The sequence below is a fragment of the Balaenoptera musculus genome, chromosome 5, assembly GCF_009873245.2.
Source record: "Balaenoptera musculus isolate JJ_BM4_2016_0621 chromosome 5, mBalMus1.pri.v3, whole genome shotgun sequence".
NCBI lineage: Eukaryota > Metazoa > Chordata > Mammalia > Artiodactyla > Balaenopteridae > Balaenoptera > Balaenoptera musculus.
In genome coordinates, this window is record NC_045789.1 from 28,726,857 (window position 1) to 28,734,521 (window position 7,665).

The 7,665-nt window shown below is 40.7% G+C and overlaps 1 protein-coding gene across 1 annotated transcript in view; it reads right to left on the bottom strand.

Moving 5' to 3' along the window:
- TTC29 (tetratricopeptide repeat domain 29) overlaps positions 1-3,188 on the bottom strand; it is a 264,305-nt gene extending 261,117 nt beyond the window's left edge. Inside the window, exons 1-2 of the mRNA XM_036853302.1 lie at positions 3,092-3,188; positions 2,321-2,367 (exon numbers count right to left, since the gene is read on the bottom strand). The gene's annotated coding sequence lies outside the window, so the exon portion shown is untranslated. The remainder of the gene's footprint in view (positions 1-2,320; positions 2,368-3,091) is intronic.
- Between the last annotated feature and the right edge of the window lie 4,477 nt (positions 3,189-7,665).

The following is a 7,665-nucleotide window of genomic DNA, read 5'->3' on the forward strand; positions in this document are numbered from 1 at the left end:
TGGAAAGCAATGAGATTTGAGGGAAAATCTTTTGAAATTCAGTGTAGAAATAGGCAGTCTTTTGTTTCTGAAAAAAAGATTATTACTCCAGCCTGAAAATAATTATTCATATAATTAAAGAGAATATTCTAATGGAGATCAGTGTCATGATATAACAGAATCCTGATATTACCCAGGTTATCAGTGCATGATATGATCCATGAAATATAAGGTCAACTTATCTTTATACAGTTATAGCTTTAAAGCACTCAGTCTAAACAGCAAATGTTAGTCTTCTCCTCCAAAACAAACATTAGAAACATAATGTATTATACTCCATAACTTCATAATATAGTGACTTAACTCTTTTGTATTTAAAAAAAAAATCTAATTTTCTGATCACATGTTATATCAACTCTTTGAGTTAATTGGATAACCAGAACTTACTAAATGGCAACATTATGTAGAACATGCGGTAAGAAGTTAAAACTAACATAGGATTAGACCTCGTGTACAGATTTGAAGGGCAAAGGCTCCCCAAACCTACCTCTTGTAAGTCTATTTCAGAGAAGCTGTGAAGACTCTACATTCTAGAGTCCTCCAAGGATATGGAGCAAATCTGGGCCATCTCAGTTCTTAACCCAGACCTCTCTGCCCCCAGGGGATTTGGAAAGGGAAAGAAACAATGCCTGTGCTGGCTTCAGTCCGCAGGTCCTTCCCTGACAAATTAAGATTTTGTTCTGAGAGCTCCCACTTTGCTCACCAAGGGCACTGGGCAGAGGTATCTGTGCATAATTGCAGGGACCTTTGAAGGGTTCCCCAAGGAACTTCAAAATGAGAAAAGAGTACTTGTAATTTCTCCCCAAACTAGGAAGACCCACCTACTTGTACACAGATAGAGGGATCAAACCCCAGAAGCTCCGATCCATCTCACATATCCCATCAAGGTGTGTATAAGCCTCCCAAGAACTGGCCTACCAGGTTGGGACATAAAATTTATCCTTATTGATGTTTACTTGGGTCAGACTGTTTTTCCTAGAAAATATAAGCCTCTCATGAAATCTTATGCAAATGTTATATACATGGAGAGGAAAACGTCTTCTTTGTCACCCAGATCAAATGCGATTTTTTTTTTTTTCAAAATCAGAGTCAACGTTTCCAACCATTAAAGTTTCAGCTGCCAGTTCCTTCATTTTGCTCCTTTCTGATCTGAGAACATTAGCAGCAGGAGCACCTTTACTCTTAAATTTAGTTTAATGTAAGTATTGCAAGGCCTGCTGGCAAGCCTCAAGGCACAACTCTGAATGGGGGTGGTCAGGGCAGAATGATAAAGTGGGTGCTACTGCAGGAAGGCGAATGGTTCAGATTCAGGTATATAAGGGAGGATAATGAGAGGTACTACTCTGGCTGGTACCAAAATGGGCTTAGCCCCAGGAGGTTAGGGTGAAGCAGTCTGTTAGGGGACCGAGAGGCAGCTCCCCCCGTGCTACCAAATGGGCAGTCTACTCGGGTCACCGCAGGTGCTGAGACAAAGATCAAAAGGCTGCCTTTAGCCACTCCACTCTTGGTATTCAGAAGAGAGTTGGTGGATTCTCTGATCTCCTGGTTGGCTCCTGTATCACAGTTACAGTCTCTAAGTTTGGCCCGCACATGCAAAAACAAATGAGAATGGAGAAATACAGGATGAAAGGTTTGAGAGGCGTGGATCAGGCTGAATGTGTCCCATGGTGTGAGTTTAAATTTCTGGTCCCCAAGTAAAATTCTTCAAAGAGTAGCCCTCTTGCCCATGATCCCCAGAGATCCTTATCAGGAAACACAAAGGAAGGGGAGGCCTAGAGTTGTATAGGCAGAGGCTACCTGCGAGTAACTATGTCTGAGGCTGACCACTGTCTCCAGAATTCAGTCATTTTGGGGTAAAAGCTGAAATGTGAGAAATAAAACCAATAAACCACAGCAAGCAAATGTATCTTGTGTCATCAAGAGAGTTCAAAATAAATATGATTTTACTATCACCAACAAAATCATTGATAAGCATTGGAACTTTTCATATTATCAGCATAAGCTCTTTTACTATGAAAGTTTAAAGAAAACTACAGAAGAAATATCAATAATTTGCTCCTGAAAAGAGTAAAAAAAATCACATAAAATAGTTTAAAGAGTCAGTAAATGTTTATCCCTTGTATCATAATTTTTGGATACATCTAGCATTCTATGGTAGGTTATTAGGTTGTTAAATAAATAGAAATCACACATTTCCTACTAACTAACATTTATTGATGGTTAAATCAAAATTTAAAGCAGGAAAAGTGTTTGAAGGCAGGCCATGTTTCACTTGACTTACATTTGGAGATTACTGCTGAAGGCCTCTCCAGGCTTACAGACTTCAGCCTGAAAATTTGGAAGCAAAGAATAACAGCAAAGGAGAGAAGGGAAAAAGTTAAAAATTAGTTAAAAGAATAACCCCCCTTCCTGCTCCAAATAATGGAATAAGATTTATTCATACAACAAAAACCAGGTACTTACTATACAGTTAGATAAACTTAAAAAAAAAATCCTGCTGTGATAGATGACTTATTATGTCGATAATTAAAGATGCAAACCATAAAAAAAATTCCAAAGTATAGCTCCTATGGAAGAAACTAATCACTAATTCAATGAAATGCCAATACATCTGAAATATGTATGTGTACTGATATATTCTTATACAAATGTGACATTAGCGATAACTTGATCTCTCAAACTTATGACAGACTGGGTTATCTACCAAAACCGAGGGCATCTCAGTTCCCTTGTGCTCCTATCCAGTTCTAAACAGGACTAATTGATTTATTCCTACTCCTGTTTATTTTTTCCATTGCCCTCACAGGGTGAACTGGGCGGCGAGAAGAGCGCCTTTCTGTGCTCCTACTTCTATGCATTTCTTGAAGTAAATAGTGAGGGCCTTGGCTCAGGAAGCTTGAGTCCCTAGATTGACGGAGGAAGGTCTGTCGGGGTCAGGGGAAGGACTGCCTGAAAGAACGACTCGTCTCTTCTAAGAGTTCGTCACGAACCTCGAGGGACTGGCCCTGGGGAACAACTCCGGTTTTCCGTTCCGCCTAAGTGTGTCCCCCACCTGTGGCAGGTGCTGGGCGCCGGCGCTGCCCTCTCCTCCCGCGGTGGTTCCCGCACCCTGCAGAGCAGGCGCAGAGAGAGGACGCGAGAGCGTTTCCAGGGATACAGAGGGGGCGGGGAGGGACGGGCGGGGGCGGGGTTAGGATAAACCGGGATTCGGGATTGGGGCAGTTTCCTGGTTCGTCGGGCACGGGGGGGAGCCTAGAGGAGGCGGAGCCTACTGAGCTCTGTGCGGGGTCTCCAGACCCGGCAGGCTTTTCCCTTCAGACTGCTCTCAGAAGTTAGACTTCTTTCAGAAATTAGTTCACGCAACCGAAGAGCCTCGAATTTGCCGCCCTGAATCATTTCCTTCACGGCACCGAATCCTCAGTATTTTGCAACATTTCCCTGTCGTCCACAGATTGATGGAAAAACGCTCAGGTTGGGAATCAAGACCCTCAAGACCCGAAGTCACTTTAACCAGCTGAATAAGTCCTTCCTTAGCCTCTGTTGCGGTCAGAACCATCTTTTTCCAGCCCCATGCAAATACCTTTCCCAATCCAGTCTCCAGAAAGAGAATCCAATTTTGAGTTGTGGTGAGCTAAAAACCCGAGGTCTCTGACATAGACTCCCCCTCCGTCCTGTCTTTATATGTATATATTTTAAAATTTCCCCTGAAACTCAGGATTTTATATTTACACCCACTTAATGTCAGCCTGTTAATCCCAGCCCATGCTTTCATCCCTCCTCTCACATATAAATGTAAGAAAGTGAGCGTCCTAGCTCATTGTCTCATACAGGTAGAGGGCAAGAGAGTGAGGCTTGTTGTTTATTACTCCCCCAAATATAGATGTGCTGGAAGGCAAGGCTTTTATTCATTGGCTACTGTCACGCACTGTAGGCAAGCCAGGAATACTGTTCACACCAATCATTCTACTAACCATAAATCAATTCTATTTGGACTACAAACATAGCAACCATAACCACGCTTTCATTCCAACATCTAATTTGCTGCAATAAATTACTAAATTATTTCCACCAAGTAAGTTTACACTGTACATTCAGTTGATCACTGTGACTATCTGTGACTGAGCTCCACGCGATCCCTCACATCAGTAAGGATCATTCTATTCTCATGAATTCATTTCCCAGTTTCTAGCAACACCTTAACACAACTCCGCGGTGACCTGTGTGAATTCTGTTCCAGTCCTTGCTGCCTTTTCAGGTTCAAGGTCTGTGAATTCCATGCACCTTCCTTCCTACATGAGGCCCTTCCAGCCTCTTTGGACTTACTCCTCCTGCTTGCTGTTTTTTCACTGGCAGTTCATTGGCTAATTCTCTTTCTCCTCTGCTTAGCACAAGATTTCGTAGAGCTAGGGAATTCAGTTAGAGAACATTGTTTGCAAGTGGCAGAAAAATCTGACTCAAACTGTTTTAAGGCAAAAATGAAAACAGATTGTTTTCTACAACAAAAGGATGCTAGCTCTGGGTACAATTTTATCTGGAGACTCAGGACCTTATGAAAACTTTGAGGACTCTACAACACACACACAGAATTAACTGAACAGAGTTAATCTCTCCCTCTCTCTATTCCTTCCCTTAGACCTACTTTTATTATGAGTATTACTTTGCATGGTGCTTGGTTTAAATGAGTAAATCTCCAGTGAAAGATTGTGAGCTCTTTGAGAGCAAAGACTGCCGTATTTTTCTCTGAATTCCCTGGAATGATACAGGGGTTAGTATATAGTATGTGTTCAGAAATATTTTTTGAGTTAATTGAATGAGTAACAGAACGCATAGAGGTTCCTCAAGCTGATTCTTCCATATATAATTCTTCTCATTACTTCCTCTCCCTTCCCCACCTAGAACTAGGAATAACGGTACACTCTGTCCAAGAAGATGCACACATCATTTCTTGGTACATCTCATTGGCAAGAGCTTCATCACATTGCCACCTTTAGCTTCAAGAGCAGTTGGAAAATATGATCTTTATTTTGAGTAGCCATATGACTTGCTAAAAATCAAGATCCTTTAACTATGGAAAATAAGAAAGAGGGGATGATGGGGGGAATCAGCATGTCAATTCATATTTAAGAGAGAAGGACTAGATTTCTGATGTGAGTTTCCTCTGTTGTTGTCTGAATAGGACTGTTCTTCTCCAAGTTTCCTCCTTGGGTGAGAGTTTTCATAGCTGTGGATGAGGTGGGCAAGCCACATCTCCTTGAGTTTCTTTTAGGATCAGAGCTTAGGGAACAAGCTCTCAGGCTGTGCCCTCTATGCCAGAATAACAAGGAGTCAACCCTGAGGACCAACATGTCCACCTGGAACCTAAACTCCCCCCTGAAAGTTCACTGTAAGTCTTTATAAAAGTGCTATGGTTTAAAGTACTCCTTCCTGCTCTCTGCCTGGGGGTGAGGGAGTTACATAGGGTGTTGAGCAGTTAAATTGTATCATGTTCAGACTTCCTTTTTTCTCTTATTTTCAGCCCCCCTTCTCCTTCCCTTGCTCTTCTTCACCTGTAGGTGCTGGGCAGTGACTCCAGGGTTTTGTTGGAAGATTATCCTCAGCTGCTTCAGAGCTGTGGCTTTTTCTACTCTTTCACCCTTCCCTCTGCTCCCTTCTACTTTGTGTCTTCTGACAGTTTAGAAAATCCCTCATCCATTGACAACTCTTACCCTATTTTTATCACTATTATTAGTATGTTTCTTCATTTCAGGACTTACACATTTTTATTTCACTGGAATCTTGGGAGGGAAGGGAGATGAATATATGTGCTGTTTGTCATCCTCTGAACCTTTCTCAGGCAAACAATACTAAATTAAGACAAAGGAAAAATTAAAGGGCAGAAAATAGAGGAAGAGAAAATATAGAACAAAAATAGAAAATGGTGAAAAATGACAGGGGTGCCTTGATGAACTCATAATAGCCAAGTCACAAACTACCTGTCTTAAATTTGTGATAGATAAATGAACTAAAATAATTTTCTAAAAATCTGAATGAATCAATTTGTTTGTATGTGGGTTGGCTGTTCTGCATCCATTTCCTATTTCTGAAAATATATCTTAAGGAAATATCAGCTTCCCATTAGACACAGCCCAGAGGGGCAGATTTAGGTATCCTATTCTCCTCTGTTCAAGAGAGAATATGACGTAAGCAAGGCCAGTTTCAGACTTTCAACCTGGAGTTTGAATTTTGAGCAGCACAACAAAAAACCTGAAAATGTTTAGCATTTATTCCATACTAGCAGTGGCCTCTGTCAAGATCATGCCAGGGAACCACTGTTGTGGTTTCTGCTTCCTTAGCCTCAGAATCTGCATTGATTCTTGCCAGTTCCCAATCCTGATTTTTCAGATCGCTGTTGCTAAATTTACAGTAAATTTTCAGTACAGTAAAACTCTGTTCATTGGGATTGAATTCTAACTAATATAAATGTTGGTACTAATGGCTGGATTGTGGGAAAGGGCCTTCAGGGAAATGTAGGGTTCTTGGGATTGGCCACCTACACTGAAGTGAAAAGTAATGAAGCTCTAGCTCATAGTTTTGTAAGGAAACAACAAACAGTGACACCTTTGGTGAAACAGTAATTATCAACTGAGATTACTTGTAACCAACGTCCATTGAGGGTAAAATTCCAACAGATCATGGAGCTACCATCAAAGGGCATCATGAAAAAATGAGGAATTCAAGCATTTGAGGATGATGTCTGCTTCTGGTGACACTGGATAATACAAACAAGAGAATTACAGATTCAGAATAGTAAGTTCTGTTCTCAAAACATGGATTAAAACCCTTTATAGAACCATCCTGAAAATGTCAAGTGACTTAATCACAGCAAGAGCTGACTGTAGAGCCAGGAAAGATCTCCCATGTGAATGTTAGGGCATTCATGAGAAAAGAGTGATATTTTAACAATGGAGTTGGAGTCATAAGGGCATATTCAGAAGACTTTGAGTAACCTGAAGTCCGAATCCCCTCTTACACATCTTCTACTGAGGCGTATTTGCTCAGAAAATCTCCCTCCTTTGTCTGAGGTAGCTATTTTTTCCTTGCTTAAAGACACTGTTTCTTTGCCTGAGGTTGTTTCCTTGAAGAAAAAATACACTAATTTCTTTCTTATTCAACATCTCATAATATCAACAGATCTGTAATTAGACGTAGATACCATCATGTCCTGGGGGGACAAAAAATGAAAAAAATCAAGCTCTGAGAAGGCTCATGTGTACACATACACAGAGACACACACACACACACACACACACACACAGACACACACACAGAAATTGCTAGTTTATGTTGGCAAAACTCCACACACGTACAAGGAATTTGCTAGTTTATGTTAGCAAAACTCTAGGGATATTGTTTTTCCTTCAGAATGCAGTTTGAAGGCTCGTGAACAAAAAGGGTGAAACACAATAATATTACAAAGAAAAAGTTTGTCAAGATGGGTACATTTTCCAGAGACTCTAGATTCCACACGGTATTTTGGGTGACTAGGTATATTTTATTTAACAGTTTCCTGGTTTAATTAATGAATATCTGGCCTCCTGGAAAGTAAGTTATGTTGCCAAAAAAAAAAAAAATTGGTCTAATTTAAAG